The sequence below is a fragment of the Rhincodon typus genome, chromosome 17, assembly GCF_021869965.1.
Source record: "Rhincodon typus isolate 14 chromosome 17, sRhiTyp1.1, whole genome shotgun sequence".
Classification (NCBI taxonomy): domain Eukaryota; kingdom Metazoa; phylum Chordata; class Chondrichthyes; order Orectolobiformes; family Rhincodontidae; genus Rhincodon; species Rhincodon typus.
The window spans coordinates 4,509,177-4,529,515 of record NC_063348.1 but is presented as its reverse complement, the minus strand read 5'-3'; the positions used below and the strand labels follow the sequence as shown (position 1 = coordinate 4,529,515).

General features: G+C 42.0%; 1 long non-coding RNA gene across 1 annotated transcript in view; it reads left to right on the top strand.

The window, feature by feature from the left end:
- Positions 1 to 16,422, top strand: part of LOC125485250 — a 39,123-nt gene extending 22,701 nt beyond the window's left edge. The window contains exons 2-3 of the long non-coding RNA XR_007263988.1: positions 8,844 to 9,067; positions 15,631 to 16,422. This is a non-coding gene — a long non-coding RNA (uncharacterized LOC125485250). The remainder of the gene's footprint in view (positions 1 to 8,843; positions 9,068 to 15,630) is intronic.
- Positions 16,423 to 20,339: the final 3,917 nt, after the last annotated feature.

Genomic DNA, 20,339 nt, shown 5'->3' with positions numbered 1-20,339 from the left:
GCCTTTCTGCTCCTATGATGCTGCTTGGCCTGCTGTGTTCATCCAGCCCTGCACCTTGTTGTCTTTTTTGTTTTGTCTGCCAGGTTTAACTGCTGGCTTGGAGATAAAGGAGGATTTCGGGGTTATAGTCTGGATAGTTAAAAGTTTGTATCGTTGTCATTGGCATAATTTTGTTGAGTACTTTTCATTAGTAATAAATAGTTATTCCTGTTTACCGTAAAACAAATGATGTCAGAAGTCTTCCTGAAAAGTATAGCTCAAGGGCAGTAAATTGAGGGACTGATCAATTTGGAGGAGTCATTGAAACAAACTTGACAAAAAACTTTCATCACATGGTATCAGCCCATGATTCTCCACATTGAATTAGCCACATGGAGAAATATAGTGTCTGTGACGCAAGGCACAAACCTGGATGAGTGCAGTCCCAACAAACACTCAAGAAGCTTGACCCATCCAGGACAAAGCAGCCCGCTTGATTGGCACCACATCCATAAACATTCACTCCCTCCACTACTGACACTCAGCAACATCAGTGTGTACTATCTACAAGGTGCACTGCTGAAATTCATCAAGGTTTCTTTGGTAGCGCCTTCCAAACCCGTGACCACTTCCATCCAGAAGGACAAGGGCAGCAGATACATGGGAACACCACCCCCTGCAAGGTCCCCTCCAAAATACTCACCATTCTGGCTTGGAAATCAATCGTCGTTCCCTAATTTTGTCGTGGACCTACCTACAGCACATGGACTGCTGCAGTTCAAGAAGGCAGCTTGCTACCACCTTCTCAATAGCACCTAAAGACAGGCAATAAATGGTGGCACAGCCAGGGACACTCATGTCTCATGAATAGAAACAAAAACAAGGATGAAGGGTCTAGGCCCGAAACGTCAGCCTTCCTGCTCCTATGATGCTGCTTGGCCTGCTGTGTTCATCCAGTTCTGCACCTTGTTGTCTCAGATTCTCCAGCACCTGCAGTTCCTACTATCTCTGATGTATTAACTGTCTCTCGGGAGGTTAAGGAGAATTAAAGAGAGTAAGAGGCTGGTTCCACTAATTTAGTGAAGCAGTACCAAAGTCCCATTAATTTGGAACTAATACTGGAAATATAAAAAAAAGAGATAGTAGGAACTGCAGAACACTAGATAAAACAATAGGAAGTTGGCACATACAATGGCCACAATCTGACCACATACAAGTATTAGCAAGCTGAGGACACTGATTTTGGAACAGATTGAGAAGGAGTACAGATTGAGAAGGAGAGTAAATTATACCTTTTTTTAACCTTAACAGCTGCTTTGGGTGACAAGGCAATAGCAATCTCAGTTTTGAACTGTAGACAACAGTATGTTGGCCATTAAGGTTGGGTAGGTGCCATTGATTCTACCAAATAATTGCATCTGCTTTACTTTGTCTTGAGCATGATTGAAGTGGTAATAAAGTTGTCATCTGACATCATCCAACTACATCTGCTCACCGGGCCAGACAGCCAAAAACACCACAGTTTGACTTATCGAAGAAAATCCTAAGGACAAGTGGTCTCTATTTTTCAACCACCTAAATAGCCAGTTGTTAAGTTGTACAGTTGAACAGTGGAACTGCTTGCAGAGCAACTTATGGAAAGATTGGCAAGGGCGAAGCAACACTGAATGGTGAAGCCTTTAACTTCAGACCTGGTAATAGAGTGCTGAAGTGGGAGCCAGAGACTCATCATATCTGCCAGTTACAGATTTCACTGGGATGCGAGAATCTGCGGGAGCAGTCCCGACCAGAGATTCAACAAGGAAGATTAATCTGCATTGGAGCTCTGAGACCAAAGTTAAAAAACCCAGTGGGGAGGGGGACAAACATTTCATTAATAGCACCAATCAGGCTAGGAAGTTAAAAATGGAGAACTTTACAGCTTGCAATAAACAGCGATACTGTGGTAAATGGACACCAAGAGGCGTGTCTACAGTAGGCAAATCAAGGGCCATGGCTGTATTTTAAACTGAGATTGCAGCACCAATACAGTGGTGAAGCCAGCATTAAGGTGACAAAGGGGCAATTTAAAAACCTAAAATGGTCAGTATCTAACCAAAGGAGATAGTAAGAAAACTATTGAGGCTGCAATAAGAGTGAGAGGTCCCATAATTTAAACTGGAGTTCAGGCAAAATTAATTAAGGAGACCAGACTTCATTTGGGATAGTTGTGGAAAAGCATGGACCTCTTATTACGCTGCGAAAAGTCAGAAATTGTCCATTTTTAACCAACAAAAAGAAACGGAAGCCTCCATTTAACCACAAAAGTGGTCAAGCCCCAGCAGCTGTACAAAGGCATTAGAAAATTTCAAGATTCAAAGGAGTGAAATTAAATATAAAACTGCAATAACACTGCTTCTATACTATACAGTTAAAAGCCTTCAAGACAAATAAATTAAACAACATTACTATGCAGCAGAATTTAAAAGTCTGTCAGCCAAAGGGAGTAAAGCCGTATAGATATAATGGATGTAACCTTAGAAGGTGCAACACCTGCCCTTTCACCTCCTCCCTGCTCGCCATACAAGGGCCTTAACAGTCTTTCCAGGTGAAGCAGCATTTCACTTGTACCTCCTCCAATCTGGTGTATTGGATTTGCTGCACCCAATGTGGCCTACTCTACATTGGAGAAACCAAACGTAGACTGAGTGACCGCTTTATGGAACACCTCCAGTCCATGTGCAAGCTTCCTGTAGCCGGTCATTTTAACACAGCGTCTTACTCACATGCTACAATGCTCCAATGAATTACAGCGCAAACTGAAGGAGCAACATCTCATCTTCAAACTAAGCACCTTACAACCTTCTGGGCTCAATATTGAGTTCAGCACCCTCAAATTGTGAATGCATTCCTTCCCTTTCATTTAGCTTTGCTTGTTATGTTCTCTGTCACCCTCTCTCCCCTCTCCCAACCCGCACCCCATGTCTGTTCTTTCCAGTCTGCCATTCTGACATTCCAATCACTTAATCTGAACTATCAACATCCTTTGTCCCCCCAGCACTCCAACCCTCTTCCCCCGTATCCTTTTGCATAAATGCTACCCACCCCCACACTTCACATCAGCTCTCTTGAAGAGTTGTCTAGACTTGATACGTTCGCTTGCTTTCTCGCCATGGATGCTGCCTGACCCGCTGTGATCTCCAGCATTTGTTGCTTTCAGTACAGATTCCAGCATCTGCAGTAATTTGCTCCTAAAAATAAAGTCATTGTAGTTCAGGATCCTTGGACATGGATGACTATGAGTCCTGACATATGATATGAGCCCGGGTAAGATTTATTGTAATGTCAATGTGGTGACAAACATAATTTGTATTGATTCCACAATTGGCAGATTGTCTTGAGAGGATTGGAATTAACATGATTTGTTCGAATAATTGGCTTGTAATATAGATATTGGCAGAGTCCATTGACTGAAGGAGCCAAAGAAGTATTGGCTATTGTAACACCAGATGGAGTCAGAGTCATACAGCATGGGAACAGACCCTTTGGTCCAACCAGTCCATGCTGACCATAATCCCAAACTGAATCAGTCCCACCTACCTGCTCCTGGCCAAAATCTCTCCAAACCTTTCCTATTCATGAACTGATCTAAATGTCTTTTAAATGTTGCAACTGCATCCACCACTTCGAAACATAAAAACAAAGAAGATAAGAGCAGGAGGAGGCCATTTGGCCCATCGAGCCTGCTCCGCCATTCTTCACAATCATGGCTGATCATCCAACTCAACAGCCTAATCCTGCTTTCTCCCCATAACCTTTGATCCCATTCACCCCAAGTGCTATATCTAGCCACTTCTTGAATACATTCATTAAATATATTCATTCAATACATTACATTCTCTGGCAGTTCATTCCATGCAGGAACCACTCTGTGTAAAACATTACCCCTCATGTCCATTTTAAATCTTTCTCCTCTCAATTAAAAATATGCACTCTCGTTTCCAACTCCCCCACCCTAGGTTAATGACCCCTGTCATTCACCTTATCTATGCCCTCATGATTTTATGAACATCAATAAGGTCAGCCCTCAACCTCCTACACTCCAGTCAAATAAACGTCCCACTCTGTCCAGTCTATTTTTAAATCTCACACCCTCCATTCCTGGCAACATCCTGGAAAATCTATTCTGAACTCTCTCCATTTTAATAACATCCAGGGTGACCAGAACTGCACACAGTACTCCAGGAGACTTCATAAATATAATTTTGTGCCATTTGGATGGAAAACTACACCAGTTACCTTTCAATGATTAACCATCAAGGTCATTCTAGGATTACACAACTACCTTGTAGTTAATTTGGTTGATGTTCAGCTAAACCTGTGAAGAACATTTACAAGGGATCACAAATCTGTCTACAAGTCAATTTGCTAGCGTGAATTGACTAATTTGTACTACAACGCGAGAGAAGGAAAGTAATACTTAGAACAACAAAAATAGCTGCAATGCCTAAGACAAAACTTGGAATTCTATTATATAATGGCATGAGTGTTTTGTTTTTTGGAGATTTGGTCCAAATATCAGCAATGTGGAAACTCCTTTGACAGGTTTATTGAAGAAAGGCAAGAAATGTGAATAGATAAAATAAAATAATGTCTTAAAAACTGGACTGACCGTTGCATCAATTTAGCAGCTCCTCATTATGAGAAGCTTTAGCGGCTGATATTATTGGTGTTGGTGCAGGTTGGTAAAGAGAAATAAGAAGGTGTTCAAAGGGTAGTTAGTTATCTTTCCAGCAAATTAAATATGTGTCACCAAAAATACTCAATGGTGGAGAAGGAAGCATGGAGCCTGATCTTGGGTCTACAAAATTTTGAAATCTTCATATTCAACAACTCTTTAGAGCCTGTTATTTTTACAGACCCTAATTGTTTAATGTTTTTGGACAGATTCCACGATAAAAATTTTACACTGTTTGAGAGTTTAATGTGAGGACCACACAATGTAAAAACATCATTAATGTTAAATGAACAGATGAGATTACAGAAAAATAAAACAAAGAGCTGTGGATGCCTAACACCTGAAGATTATAAATTAGAGAAAATGAGTTGTCAAATGCAAATATGAATTAAAATAAATCTTATCAACGTGGAATTGTCCATGACAATATCAGTAAGAGCGAACACCGCACAGTCCTTGTGGAGATGAAGTGCCACCTCCACATTGATAATAATCTTCATCATGTGTGCCACTATCACCATACTAAATGGGACAGACTTTGAACAGATCCAGCAACTCAGGACTGGGCAGCCATGAGGCACTGTGGGCCATCAATAGCAGCAGAACTGTACTCCAGCACAAGCTGTAACCTCACGGCCCGGCATATCCCCCACTCACCTATTACCATCCACCTAGGTGATCAACCCTGGTTCAAGGGAGAGTGCAGGAGGGCATGCCAGGAGCAGCACCAGGCATATCTAAAAATAAGGTGTCAACCTGGGGAAGCTACAAAACAGGACTATTTGCATTGCCTACAAGCAGCATTAGTAGCAAGTGATAGACAGCTAAGCGATCCCACAATTGACAGATCAGATCTAAGTTCTGCAGTCCTGCTACATCCAGTCGTGAATGGTGCTGGACAATTAAACAACTCACTGGAGGAGGAGGCTCCACAAACATCCCCATCCTCAATGACGGAATTCAGCTCTTTTGTCCATGTTTGAACAAGGCTGTAATGAGGTCAGTAGCTGAGTGACCCTGAAACCCAAATATGGTGTCACTAAGCAGGTTATTGATGAGCAGGTACTGCTTGATAGCATTGTTAATGACACCTGCAACATTTAAAGCTGAAGCTTTTGCAGCGATCTTCAGCCAGAAGTGCCGAGTGGATGATCCATCTTGGCCTCCTCCAATGGTTCCCAGAATCATAGATACCAGACTTCAGCCAATTCGATTCACTCCCCGTGATATCAGGAAACAGTTGGATGCACTGGACACCGCAAAGGCTATGGACCCTTACAACATTCCAGCAATAGTATTGAAGACTTGTGCTCCAGAACTTCTCGTTCCCCTAGCCAAGCTGTTCCAGTATGGTTACAACACTGCTATCTACCCAACAATGTGGAATATTGCCATGGTATGTCCTGTACACAAAAAGCAGGACAAATCCAACCCAGCCAATTACCGCCCCATCAGTCTCCTCTCGATCATCAGTAAAGTGATGGAAGGTGTCATTAACAGTGCGATCAAGCAGCACCTGCTCAGAAATAACCTGCTCAGCGACGCCCAGTTTGGGTTCCGCCAGAGCCACTCAGCTCCTGATCTCATTACAGCCATGGTTCAAACATAAACAAAACAACTGAATTCCAGAGGTGAGGTGAGAGTGACAGTGACAGCATTAAGAACCCTAGCAAAACTGAAATCAGGGGGCAAACACTCCACTGGTTAGAGCCATACCTGGCACATAGGAAGATGGTCGCGGTTTTTGGAGGTCAGTCATCTCAGCTCCAGGACACCTCTGCAGGAGTTCATCAGTGTAGTGTCCTAGGCCCAACCATCTTCAGCTGCTTCATCAATGACCTTCCATTTATCATAAGGTCAGAAAATGGGGGTTTTCCTGGATGGTTGCACAATGTTCAGCATCACTCACATCTGGTCAGATACTGAAGCAGTTTATGTACAAATGCAACAGGATCTGGACAATATCCAGGTTTGGGCTGACAAGTGACAAGTGATATTCACGCCACACAAATGCCAGGCTATGACCATCACCAATAAGAGACAATCTAACCACTGTCCCTTGACAGTCAGTGGTGTTACCATCATTGAATATTCCACGATCAATATCTGGGGTGGGGGTTATCATTGACCAGAAACTCAACTGGATTCACCACATAAACACAGTGGCTACAAGAGCAGGCCAGAAGCTGGGAATACTGTGGCAAGTAACTCACCTCCTGATTCCCCAAAGCCTGCCCACCATCTGCAAAGCAGAAGTCAGGAGTGTGATGGAATACTCCCCACTTGCCTGGATGCACTGCAGCCCCAACAACACTCAAGAAGCTTGACACCATCCAGGACAAAGCAGCCCGCTTGATTATATTTCCCTATTTTCCTAATTGAGAATCAGACATTGAGAGATAAGTCAGTCACTGATGTTGGATAATGATACAATTTGTTTTCCAATGTGGCTAATAACAGGGAAGATATTAATTGGTGGCACATATGTGATGGATCCAGCTGAGTATTGTAACAGATTTTTAGAGAGGCTAGTGAAATTCCAATTGCAGATCCCTCTGTCCCTGTGTATGCTTTAGAACTATCCTATTAAGTCTATGGTCTCTCTTAATCCCTTCTGCAACAATGTACCAATGCTTACTTCTCCTCGTTGCTTGTTTTATTTTTAAAATAACCCTTATAATTACTGAGCATGGAAATATTAACTATCATCTAAGTCTTCTGATCAATATGATGCAGTAAAACTGTCTATTGCAAAAATTCTTAGTGTCACCTAAGACTGAAGTACTGACTGTCATCCAGTATTAAATTGTGGCTCAGTACAGCCTACTGGCTTGTGTACATTCAGAAATACTGATGTTGTCACTTAGTATAGGAAGATTGACTGTAAATTTCATAAAGGTTTTAACTTTCCTGAAGTACTCTGCAATGTAATGTTAATTTTCCTCTCTCTGGGCCAAGCAAGCCTTGCTCAAGTCTTACCTGCTCCAGAAGTTTACCATAACACAACCGAGCAAGTTGAGTCAAAATACCTTTAACTTCCCTGATCAGCTGGAAATGATTGCTGGAGATAATTCAATTGCAATAGCTCCACCAGCTGATTAGTTATTTAGCTCATTTAGGGAGTGGGTAAAGTTTCCATTAGACTCATTAAATGCAAGCTTGAATCTCATTTCAATTCAATATTTTCTCATCAATCTGTTCAGAGACATTATGATATACCTGTGAAGCAGGTGGGACTGGAACCCAGGCCTCCTGGCTCAGAGGTAGGAACACTACCACCGCACCATAAGAGCCCCAACACCCCTGGGTCGAGGCAATGGCCTAGTGGTATTATTGCTGCACTGTTAATCCAGAGACCCAGATAACATTCTGATGACCTGGGTTCAAATCCCGCCACAGCAGATGGTGGAATTTGAATTCAATAAATATCTGAAATTAAGAACCTATTGATGACCATGAATCCATTGTCGGAAAAAACCCATCTGGTTCCCTAATGTCCTTTAGGAAAGAAAACCTCCATCCTTACCTGGTCTGGCCTACATGTGACTCCAGACCCACAGCAAAGTGGTTGACTCTTAACTGCCCTCTGAGCAATTAGGGATGGGCAATAAATGCTGTCTATACAGCGACACCCTCATCATGAATGAATACAGGAAAAAAAAATTCAATTTAAGCCTCACCACCAGGCAAACCTATCTGAAAAATCATTGAGTCCCACTAAGGTACGTTATAAAGGGCGGTGGCTCAGTGGTTAGCACTGCTGCCTCACAGCACCAGGGACCCAGGTTCAATTCCACCCTCGGGTGACTGTCTGTGTGGAGTTTGCACATTCTCCCTGTGTCTGTGTGGGTTTCCTCCAGGTGCTCTGGTTTCTTCCCACAGTCCAAAGATGTGCAGGCTACGTGGATTGGCCATGCTAAATTGCCTATAGTGTCCAGGAGTGTTTAGGTTAGGTATGTTAGACAAGGGAAAATGTAGGGGTAGGAGAATGGGTCAAGGGTGGGATGCTCCTCGGAGGGGCGGTGTGGACTTGTTGGGCCGAATGGCCTGTTTCCACACTGTAGGGATAAAAAAAATCTTAACTTGATGGGCCTCATTGCAAAGAACTGTTTCTCTGAACCATGCGATTACATCTTGGTGTCTTCAGCCAGGTATCCTGTCTTTGTCAGCCACAGAACCAGGAAGAAATAGTGACTGTTTCACACCTTCACTCTCACTGAGGAGTACGGAGCTCTAACACAGCAGTGGCAGAGATTCACAAATTCAGCAGACCTGGGATTGAACCTGGAACCCATGGGAATAACCCAGGATTGTGAAATTATCCAGCTGACGTCGCTTGGCAAGAAGAAAGAATGGCCAGCATTTATAGAAGTAGGTTTTATGTTTTTTTTAATAAAAGGCTATCAGAGCACCTACAAAACACTTTGCTTAAAATTTTAAACAATTATCAAGGAATCACAGCAAACTGATTTACATGCTGAAGGGAATTTCTATGAGAACTCAATAATATCAGCCAAATATAATACAGCCAGGAGAGTGCCAGTTAAAGATTTCAAAATTCTTAAACTAATGTTGTGTGTAGCAAGGAAAAGGAAACCAGCACTTTACGAACCCTTTGTTTGAACTTGGCTCAGAAACAGGAACCCTTGACACTGAGATCAAACATTCCCAGCCAATCCTCATCAGTACACCAGTTGGCAACAAGCCATTCTCTCACAATTAACAACAAGAATTTGATCATGAAGTATACACTCTGCCCTCTATGTTTGGACTGGTTTATCTGCATTCCAAAACCCTAGTACAATGGAGTCACTTTGTATGGTGATAAAGGTATAAGAATGGAATATTGTCTAGCAGACACCATTTAAATTATGAGGCTCAGTTTTTTAAAGAGATATAGATTTATGCCTTTACTACAGGAACAAAGCAAAGTATGTTAGCTGATAAACTAACTTTCTGTCGTATGATCGCTAACTTTCCAATTTCTTGCAATGCAAATGAAGTCATTACACAAAGCAATGACTGAAAAAGTCTCAAGAGCATCTCATTATGATCTGCAGATATAGAAGTGGAGATCTCAGCTCTCTGTCATCCCAACTGGATCTGATGAATTCCTCCCATCTGGGACTTGCAGACTCAGTCTGTTTAAACAATGTTTCTATGAACTATAGCAAACCAAGTGAATCACTGACGAAAGTAGGATTATTTCTCCAGTAAAATGCAATGATGGACAATAGTTACCAAGTACAAAATTATTTGCAGAAAATCAAATCCAGTAATTTGTAGCAGTGCAGATATGATTGACAGGTGAATCACCCAATTATCTTGTCGTTGGACTTGTGATAGCATGATATTGCAATGAAAAGGATAAACTTTCAAGTTAAGGCAACAGCCAGAAAAGAAGATACTTTTGAAGAAAATGCAAAGTTCAAAACAGCTTTCTTCAAGTAAGATTATTTGTTATGGGATTATACCATGATGGAGGACGCTAAAACCATCCCAAAAGCAACAAGTAAGGCAGAAATTGTAGCTAAAGAGAAACTTAAAACAATTGTCTTCACTAGGGAAAAAGTACTGAGCAAACTATTGGGATTGAAAGCATGCAAGTCCCCAGGGCCTATGGCTTACATATTACAGGTTCAAAGGAAGTGGCAACAGATGTCGATTTTAATATTGCCAAATTTCCTTGATTATGGAAAGCTTCCAGTGGATCGGAAAGATGCTAATGTAACACCCTTATTCAAAAAGGAGGGAGGCAGATCAGAGAAAACCTTAGATCAGTTAGTTTAATGTCAGCCATTGAGAAATTATTAGAATCCATTATGAAGGAAGCCTTCTTCTTTAGGCAGTAATGGTATCGAGACTGTGTCATCGACTGTATCCATCTCTGAGGAAGTAGTGATGGGACATTTGGAAAGTCGAAATGCAACCTATCAGAGTCAGCATGGTTTTATGAAGGGTAAAAACCGAAAAAAAAACTGTGGATGCTATAAATCAGAAACAAAATTAGAAATTGCTGGAAAAGCTCAGCAGGTCTGGCAGGGTCTGTGGAGGGAAATCAGAGTTAATGTTTCGGGCTGAGAGACGCTTCCTCAGAATTGGCAGTTGACATCAAAGGCAACTAGGGATGGGCAATAAATGCTGGGCAGCCAGCAACGCCTGCATCGCATTAGTGATGAAGGCAAGTGGGGAGTATTCCAACACACCTCTTGCTCAAGGTTTAACCCCACAGCCTTTTGCTTTAAAAACTAACAACCTAGAGTTGTTGGAGCTGAAGATCCAAAGGAGGGTTTTAAACAGGGAAGGCATCTGCTTGTTCCAACATTATGTCTGATTATTTTTTTCCCTTTAACTGGCCTACCTGGAGGTAAATGTATCTACCTGAGATCCTCAAGCTGTGTGATCAGCAGCGCCCCCTACCTGGAGCACTGCTAAGGTGTTGGAGCTGCTTAGCCTCTGATTAGAGCAGCAGCAGCAGAAGCCCACTTCCTTCTTAATTGATTGGTGGCAGGGTTGGGCAATCGCAGACTGTGAAGTAGGAGCCCAGCCTCAGGAATATTGCCAAACCAGGCCTGCTGTTGGTAAGTGCAGGCAGGGTCTGGCCTTACGCTCCATGTTAGGGCCCCAAAGCTAGTAGTAAGACAAAGTCCAACTTTTCAGGTCAGTAGTGCTTTGTGGGAAAAGCTGGTATGTTGTGAATGACTGATGATCAGTTGCTCATCAGATGAATGCAGTGCATTTGCTGAAGGTGACAATGAGACAGGTACCTCATGTTACATAAAGACTGGGGTGAGGAGCAATGAGATTTGAAGGAATCGGGAAGTGATGAAGTTCATAGAAAATAAGGGCTGAATACTGCTCAAAGTTGAATCAGTGGAAGTGAGCAATGCTATAATGGAATATGTCTCGCAAGGTTTAGAGAAAGAGGGTGAAACCACAGGGTGTAGGTGAATTAACAAATGTAATTACTTCTCTTGACCTGGTGAGGTCATAAACCCGTTTCCTCATCCAGAATGTTGGCATAATGCTTCTGGCGCTCACTGCTTCGATAATGTCCAACCATACCATCTTGGTAAGAGCTTCCTTTACCAATGGCTGAGCAGAAACACGCAGACCTGCAAAATTCCTGTTCCATACATCAAAACAGAAACCCTGAGAAAAACAAGAAATGTTCTGGAAAAAAAACCATGAGTGGCCTTTGTTTCTAGCCATTTGGCAAAATAGGTCAGCAATTAGTTTATCAAACTCATAAGGAGATTATTTCACTTCTAGTTAGTGAAAGCTCTTTTTGAAAATGATATTATTGCATCTGAAGATGATTGTTAGGAAACTTGTGAAAAAAATCCTTACCATTGTGTTCCTGTTGCTATGCAACTCAGCTTAAGGTTACAATGATAGCGATTGGACTGACATCTGCTGGAGTGTTGAGCTTTTTGCAATTTGTTGTAACCATTTAGAAGGTTTCATTTCATAACTGGCTTGGTCATTTGTTTTCATTACAAGTGCAGCAAATTGTTGTCTGTATTTAGCATCAGAACATGGTCTTGTTCCTCCACATTCCGAAGAAACATGTTCCCACTCATCTGACCATGATGGAGAATCACACAGAAGCATCCCTTCCCTGAAAGCTTTTCCTTCCGTGTCCATTTTGTTAAGATCCAGCTCTGGCATCTGCCCTGGAAAGCAGACCGTTCAGAACCTGATTCCTACCCCACAACCAAAGAGATATTTCTCTCCCCAACCCTATCTGCCTTTCATAGGGACTGCTCTCGCCTGGCCTGCTGTGTTCCTTCAGCTCCATATTGTTTGTCACTGATTCAAGCATCTGCAGTTCTTGCTATCTCTATTAATTCACAGTTTTTGTTTCTCATCATCAGACTTTGTTGCAGTTCAAAATCATGTCAGCAGGTTAAGATTTGCATCTCCATCATGATCCAGTTTTTTTAGACAGATGCACCAATACCTGAAAGAATTTCTGGTCTCCTTGTTATAGGAAGGATGTTGTGTAACTTGAAAAGGTTCAGAAAAGATTTGCAAGGATGTTGCCAGGGTTGGAGGGTTTGACCTATAGGGAGAGGCTGAATGGGCTGGAGCTATTTTCACTGGAAATTCGGAGGCTGAGGGGTGACTTTATAGAGGTTTATAAAATCATGAGGGGCATGGATAGGGTAAACAAACAAGGTCTTTTCCCTGGGGTGGCGGAGTCCAAAACTAGAGGGCATAGGTTTAAAGTGAGAGGGGAAAGATTTAAAAAGGCCCTAAGGGGCAACCTCTTCACCCAGAGGATGGTGTGAGTATGGGATGAACTGCCAGAGGAAGTGGTAGAGACTGGTACAATTACACCATTTAAAAGGCATCTGGATGGGCATACAAAGGGTTTAGAGGGATGTAGGCCAAATGCTGGCAAATGGGACTAGATTTATATCGGATATCTGGTCGGCATGGACAAGTTGGACCAAAGGATCTGTTTCCGTGTTGTATATCTCTATGACTCTATGATTCTTTAATTGTCTGTTATTGTTAATTTTGCTTTAGTTTCTAATCATCTGAAGATTAAAACTTGCTGGAAGAAGTTTGTTTGCATGTTGATTCCCTGAGGCTAAATAACTTGACACAAGCAGATTCTCCGTCTCTCTCTGATGCCAGTATAGAAATTCTGATATGTGTCAATGCTTTAATCTTCATTGGCAGCAATAAATGCTTGTAGCTCTCATGCCAATAGGCATTTCTTTCTGTGTTGTTAAATTCTGATCATTCATCATGGCTGGCACTGCTTAACACATCCAAATTTGCAAATCTTTAATGGTGGATCTCTTGCCACAGCACAGGCAGAGGATGTTGGCACTGCTGACATCATCATTTTGCACTTGACACTAGAAGCTGGTCCTGACTCTGCCCAAATGTGTGGTGCCCACTGATGCCCAAGGAATTCTTTCTACCCTCACTCCCCTCACATCTCCATTCAGTGTCACACTCTCCAGCTTGCTGCTTCATTCAGTGTTCCATTTTCCGTGTCACATAATGCCCCGCTCCCTTCGTCAGTGACTCCTTTGCCACTCCTTGCTACTTCCCTGGTTGCTCTGCTCCCTACTCCTCAATCCCTCCCTCCCTCATTGTTCCCCTCCCTCATTGTCCAGTGAACAATGAGGCAGCACAGCAGTGACTGGGAGTTTGGCAATGAGTGAGCCCATATCCCAAGAGGTGAGTTCCTTCAAGGTGTTTGAAAACTACCTATTGTATTTTCATACTCTTTGCTGTGATACTGCTAGCAGTAATGTCATGTACTGCATGGGTGCACTCCTTGTCGTCAAACTGGTAATAAAGGCAGCCATTCATCAGTCAGTATAGTTAGTCATATAATGCTTACTTTCTATCGAAACAAAACCATCGCTGGCTCGTAAATTCACACCCAAGTTCCGAAGAACAAGAGCAAAGAACAATACAGCACAGGAACAGGCCCTTCAGCCCTCCAAGCCTGTAATGCATTTTACCCTTCCATATTAAAACTGTCTTTACTTACAGGATCTGTATCCCTCTATTCCCTTCCTATTCATGTATTCGTCCAGGTGATTCTTGAATGCTGCTATTGTGTCTGCATCCATCACCTCCTCTAGCAGCACGTTCCAGGCAATGACCACCCTCTGTGTGAAAAACCTGCCTTGCACATCTCTTTTAAACTTCACCCCCGCACCTTGAATTTGTGTCCCCCAGTAATTGACCCTTCCACCCTGGGAAAAAGCCTCATACTTTCCAGTCTATCCATGCCATTCACAATCTTATAAACGTCTAACAGGTTGCCCCCTCAACCTCCTGGATTCCAGTGAAATCAAACCCAGTCTATCCAACCTTTCTTCATAGCTAAAATCCCCCATACCAGGCAACATCCTGGTAAACCTTTTCTGTACCCTCTCCAAAGCATCCACATCCTTCTGCTAGTGCGGTAAGCAGAACTGTACGGAAAAAAGTAAGGATATATTTCCTTGTTTGGGGTGTTGGCTGACATGAACTGAACTCAGATAGGTCACCCTATTGCCTGAAATGTTGGCCGGATTTTATTTCTTGTGATTTGGGGGATGGGGTGGGGGAGTTCGAATGTCACTACCTGCTGGAGCAGCAATAGCAGCCCATTGCACGGAGGATGTGCAGTGCAATATCAGGGAGATCGAATGGTTAGGTAGCTGCTGGTCAGTAGCTGGCCATACGGGGGACTGAGAACTCCAAGACAGAAATGTTACCTGAGAGTAGCTGACTATTCAGAGTCAATAGTTTACCATTGCTGGCGGCATCGCCCTCAGTATTTGCTGCTGATGGCTAGTCTCCGAGGACCAGCCGAAGGAATACAAGTGGATCCCTGGGCACAGGTAAGCATGATAGCACTGAGGCTGCAAGATGGGAGTCATCAAAGGGATTGGTGCAAGGTGGTTGAATGGAAGGGTGGAGGGGTTGGTGGCTTTCAGATTCTGTCAGTGAGGGAACCCACTCTCTCTGGCCACCATGAGGCCAAACAAAGACAACAGTTTTGTTGGGCAGCCTGCATTTCACACGGGAGAGCCTTGATCTCAATAAACCTGCAAAATTCTGACAGGGTGCATGCAGGAAATTTTGTTTGCCCTGGTTAGAAGGTCTAGAATGAGAGGACATGGTCTGAATATAAGAGATAGACCAAGATGAGGAGAAGTTTCTTCACACAGAGACTAGTGATTCTTTGGAGTCTCCCTATCCCAGTGAGCTTTGGAGGTCTAGTCATTGATTGTATTCAAGAGATTGACAGATTTCTAGATATTAAAAATATAAAATGATATGGAGATAGTGTGTGAAATGGCATCAAAGTGGAAGATCAGCCATAATTTGTTTATAGGGCAGAGCATGCTCAATGAGCTGAATGGCCTACTCACACCCCTCTCTCTTATGTTCCTATATTTCCATTACTGAAGATTCCATTAATGAAGATTCCATCACTGAAGATGCGGTAAAGCAGTTATTGCTGGAAGTTACATTATGGCTTGGATTTTCAATGCCCAGACATTCTGCAGATCTCCGTAGTAGTAGACTCCGAAAGAATGAAAAGAAATTGAAGATTCCACTGGGCAATTCTCCTACACTTGGACCTCTGCAAAAATCTTCAAAAGAATTTGGAGGGTTCTAATGAAATTAAGCAAAATAATTATTCACGAAAAAAATAGACGATTAAATACCTAGTCTAACTCCTGAATAACTGTTCAACTGAGTCCATACTTACCCCATATATCCCCAACTACACCCATCCCACAGCATGAACCACCCCTGAATTCTGTCAGTAATCATTGAGTGTCAATCGATGATGCTAATTTGCACTTCACTGCTAATGGGTGGGATTCCTGCTTCAGTTCGTACTGCTCCCGACTTAATTGAGGGTAATTTTCCTGAATCCAATACTCCCACTCAATTCGTCCAGGTCCCCACCATTGTTTCCTCTTTCGTAGCCTCAAGTAAATTCTGCCTGTTAACTCTGTTCCCATCTCCACAGTTGTTGACTGAATGACCGAAGATATCCAGCATTTTTTTTTTTACCTCAGGTTTTTGGCATTCTCTTAATTTTATTTTTATTCTATTTCAAAATAGCCTCAAAGGAGCTCCCACTGGCTGTTGCATTGTGATTCTGCTTGGCTGATACATCCTTGTGCTTTAGTAACTGTAACTTGTTCGTATTAGATGACAGCTGGGGACTCCTTATACGTCCTTTTGTTTTGCACTGTTATTAAAATAATAAAAATGTTCAACAGCTGGTTTTCGGTCTTGAATATCAGTTATGGCTGGGTTGATAGCACTTTTGAATCATGAGGTTCTGGGTTCAAGTCCTACTCTCTGATTTGAGGGTAAAAGAGAACACTTAATGCTCCAATGCAGTACTCAGGGTGTGCTGCACTGCTTTAGGTGCTGTATTTTGTGTCACACTGAATGCAACATATGTCTGTTTGAGTGGATGTAAAAGATCCATAGCATTATTCCAAAGTGGGGGAGGTCCATTCATTGCCCTGCCCATCTCCATCCCTCATTATTTCATCATTGTCTTATTGTTATTTTTGGGAGTCATGTCCAAATTAGTTGTTGGGTTTCCTATATTACAACAGTAAATAAACTCTAAAAGGTACTAAAATGATTATAAAGTGCTTTAAGATATCCGGTGGTCATGAAATACTCATCTTTTTAAAGAGCATCCTCTGATGCAACTGTCAGAAGGTGGCAGCATAAGGCATTGGTACATAGAACATAGAACATATATGGAGCATGACTGTATTTTAAACTAATTGAAAATAGAGTTTATTTTTCATTTATTGTTGTTGACGGAGTCAAAGGGAAAACCAATAACATTTTCCCGTGTGGTGGTTTGCAAAAACAGAATTTATTACAGTGAACATTTTTTTCATTTGCTCTGCTGTATATTTTCATGACCAAAATAATTCATTTTTGCAATTTTTAGGAGACTAGTGAAATTACCCAGTGCTAATACAAGCCTCCTTGTCACTGCAAACATCATCACTTTGATTCACCATTTAAATGTTTGGGTCTGTTTTAATCATGTGCTGGCAAATGAGGCAGAATGTTGGTCAGCAGATGCTTTTGTTATTACAATGGTTTTTGTTCCCCCACGGGAAAAATTTCCAATATTTGAATCAGGAGACGTCAGCAATATGAGTTTTGCGAAATGATCTACAAACGTAATTGGGGATCCGTGTTCTACAATGGCTTGGCTGTGAAACAAAATTGTTCAGCATTTGTAACCTAAAGTCTGCTGATTTGGGTGAAGAAAGCCTATTATCGACTATTGTGTTTCCAAGGCCACAGCTCAATTTACACACTTGTGCTTTTTGAGATTGTTAACTCTAGAATTCCCAATGTCCTCAGAACAAGACATAATACATGTTCACTTGAAAATCCGTTGTGTTTCACTGGGTAGGAAATTCACGAGTGTGTATTGTGTTGTCACTGTGGCATTTTGATTCCCTTTTACAACATTACTAGCTAGAAATTTCATGCCATTCAAACCTGCAGAAAAATATCTAAAAGGATTATGCAGAATTGTCAAAGAGGAAAATCTGTTTTGAATCTCCTGCCAGATATCAAAGACTGAGAACCTATTGACCTTATTTGCTCTCTAAGAGAAAATACCACAATAATGTGCAAAGCCAGGTGATGCTTAACAAATTAAAATGCTCCGCATTGAAATATTAATAAATCCCCGAGTTCAGTAATTCAGTGGAGATTGTGTTAAACTGGAGAAACAGTTGTCAGTGTTGCTGGAAAGCGAATGCAAAATGCATCTCTTTGGACAAATAACCTCTACTCGTAAGTCCAACAAATATTAGGTATTTACACTTTACTAAACAATCTTGAAAAGGTGCACACCATGGGCCCATATGCATCTTTTACTAACAGTTTTCTGAGGAAGTGAATGACATCTGTTCTGAAATTCTACGATATTGAAACTCGGTGTGGCTGTCAACACTGGATGCGGTACAACAGTTATTGCTGGAAGCTATATTATGGCTTGGATTTTCGATGCCCAGAGATTCTGCAGATCTCCGTAGTAGGAGACTCCAAAAAAATGAAAAGAAATTGAAGATTCCACTGGACAATTCTCCTACACTTGGAACTCTGCAAAAATCTTCAAAAGCATTTGGAGGGCTCTAATGAAATTAAGCAAAATAATTATTCAAGAAAAATTAGTCGATTAAATACCTAGTCTAACTCCTGAATATCTGTTCAACCGAGCCCATACTTACCTTACATATACCCATCCCAGAACACATATACTCCAGACCCTGACTCTCCCTTGAACCCAACACTTCTGTCATGCTCTGGACCTGAATTCTCCTTCCCCGATTTGACAGTGAAGTCAACAGTTTCAGATTATAAACTCTGTCCTCCTCCTTTGTTTCAATCTTTTCCTTGCTTCAATATCTCTATTATTTTCAATTTCAGACAGTAGCACCAAAGATCCAGTCACATCTTCTGTTTCTTGGTTTCTTTTCCCCTGCTCAGCGAGGCTTCGCTGGAAGTACTTTTTCTCAGAAGTACTTTGATTCAGTCTGACTAGATATCCAACATGCCTTCTCCAATTTCCCCTTTCTCGTTTCTTTGCCAACATCAGAGACTTTCATCCATCCTTTTCATAGGCCCTGGGATTTCTGGTTTCTACATTTCAACTCAACTAGGTCTAGCCCTCAGCTCGCTAAACACTGTACTGGCAGCAGGAAGGGTCCCATAGGTACTGTGACTATCACCATCTGCTACTGAAGACCCCTCCTACACTCTCCTGCATCTAAACCGTTACTGTTCACAAGCACAACCCTCTTGGAACCAGCATGGTCACTCTTTGCCACTGGTGAGCATGCATTTCCATCTCTTAAAGCCATGGATCAGTGCGTCCATGGAATCCTCGCTATATTAGAATCATACAGTACAGAAGAGGCCCTTTGGCCCATCGAGTCTGCACCTACAAATGCTGCTATAGATCTACCCTAGTCCCACGTTCCAGCACTTGGCCCATAACCTTGAATGTTATGACATTTCAAGACTTCATCAAAGTATTTTGTAAAGCTTGTGAGGTTTCCCACCTCAACCACCCCCCCAGGCAGTTACATTCCAGATTCCCACCACCTTCTGAGTGAAAACATTTTTCCCCCAAATCCCCTTTAAACTGCCTGCCTTTTACCTTCAAATTGCGCCCCTTGTTTTTAACCTGATGAAGGGGAACAGTTGCTTTCTATCCACCCTGCCTATGCCTTTCACAATCTTATACACCTCTATCATGTCCTCTTTCAGCCTTCTCTACTCCATAGAAAACCACCTGACTTTCTCCAAATGGAGATTAATTCTCTCCTTCAGAATTTTCTCTGATAGTTTCCTACCACTGATATGAAGCTTAATGCTTTGTAATTCCCTAATTTGTTTCTACCACCCTTCTTAAAAAGTGGGACCACGTTCATATTTATTCCAGTTGCATTGCAACATGTTCCAGACCCTCCATTTTCACTAGGCTTCCAACTAGAAATCTAAAACAGCTGCTCAAAAGCCTGTCAATGAGCCATAGAGTCATAGAGCATGGAAACAGACCTTCGGTTCAACCAGTCCATGCTGAACATAATCCCAAACTAAACTAGTCCCACCTGCCTGTGCTTGGCCCATATCCCTCCATGCATTTCTTATTCATGTAATTATCTAAATCTGTTTTAAATTTTGTAACTATACCCGCATCTAGCATTTCCTCTGGAAGTTTATTCCACACACGAACCACTCTTTGTGTAAAAAAAAAGCTCCTCATGTCTTTTTTAAATCTCTCTCCTCTCACCTTAAAAATATGCCTTCTAGTCTTGAAGTCTCCCAACCTAGGGAAGAGACACCTGCCATTCAATTTTTGTATACCCCTCATGATTTTATAAACCTCTATAAACTTACAACCTCCTATGTTCCAGTGAAAAAAGTTCCAGCCTATCCAGCCTCTCCTTATAACTCAAACCCTCCATTCCCTGCTACATCCTGGTAAATCTCTTCTGAACCCTCTCCAGCTTAGTAATATCCTTCTTATAGAGCCTTGCAACAAACTGAACAAAGTTATTTGAAGATGTGAGGGCTGTTGGCTCCCTTGCTTTGAAGATCGAGT